Genomic DNA, 958 nt, shown 5'->3' with positions numbered 1-958 from the left:
AACCACGTTATAAGACACTAACAAAGTAAAAAAATTTCAGAGAGAGAGAGAGAGAGGAGAGGAGAGAAGAGAGAGACGAGAGGAGAGAGAGAGAGAGAGAGAGGTGGGGGCTAAGGACATATAAACTTAAGTTACTCACTCTTAAAGGGGCATTACTATCAGAAACACCGTCTTACGAAAAAGTGTGTGTTATAATAATTTAACTCTCCAAGATGCAGCATCCGCTGATATAACGCTAAGATGAGACGGAGATGCTGGCAGGACCTCCAACCACACGGGTGCTCATGGTGTAGTGGTTATCACATCTGTCTAACACACAGAAGGTCCCAGGTTCGAGCCCTGGTGAGCACAGAATATTTTTGGAAGAAAATAAATGCGAAGGCCACTAAGTCTTCAAAGTCTGATGTAGGTATTACATATTTTCTACAGCAATTCAAAAACACGCTGCTCACTCTCACCGGAAGAAAATGTCCTTACGTACATTTATTAATGTTTGTATTATAAGTTTTGATCTTTCCGCCAAAGGTTATAAAGTCACTCATAAATAATTTGTATTTATAAATTTGGATCTTTCTGCCAAAGATTATGAACTCATTTATAAATAATTTGTATTTATAAATTTGGATCTTTCCGCTAAATGTTATGAACTCATTCATAAATAATTTGAAATTTGTATCTTTCCGCCAAAGGTTATAAACTCATTCATAAATAATTTTTATTTGAAATTTGGATCTTTCCGCCAAAGGTTATAAACCCATTCATAAATAATGTGTATTTATAAATCTGGACCTTTCCGCCAAAGGTTATAAACTCGTATATAATTATTTTGTATTTTTAAATTTGGATCTTTCAGCTAAAGGTTATAAACTCATTCATAAATAATAAAAACATGTTCATTAATAGTTACGACTTAGGTATTTACTCCAGAAATAGTGAGAGGATACCTTATGGCACTGCT

General features: G+C 34.4%; 1 non-coding gene across 1 annotated transcript; it reads left to right on the top strand.

The window, feature by feature from the left end:
* The first annotated feature begins 278 nt into the window (after positions 1 to 278).
* Trnav-aac (transfer RNA valine (anticodon AAC)) lies at positions 279 to 351 on the top strand. Its single transcript has one exon. It is a non-coding gene; the product is annotated as a tRNA-Val (tRNA).
* Positions 352 to 958: the final 607 nt, after the last annotated feature.

This window comes from Macrobrachium nipponense, chromosome 19 (genome assembly GCF_015104395.2).
Source record: "Macrobrachium nipponense isolate FS-2020 chromosome 19, ASM1510439v2, whole genome shotgun sequence".
NCBI classification, from domain to species: Eukaryota; Metazoa; Arthropoda; class Malacostraca; order Decapoda; family Palaemonidae; genus Macrobrachium; species Macrobrachium nipponense.
Note: the sequence above shows the minus strand (reverse complement) of the source record. Positions and strands in the feature narration are given on the sequence as shown.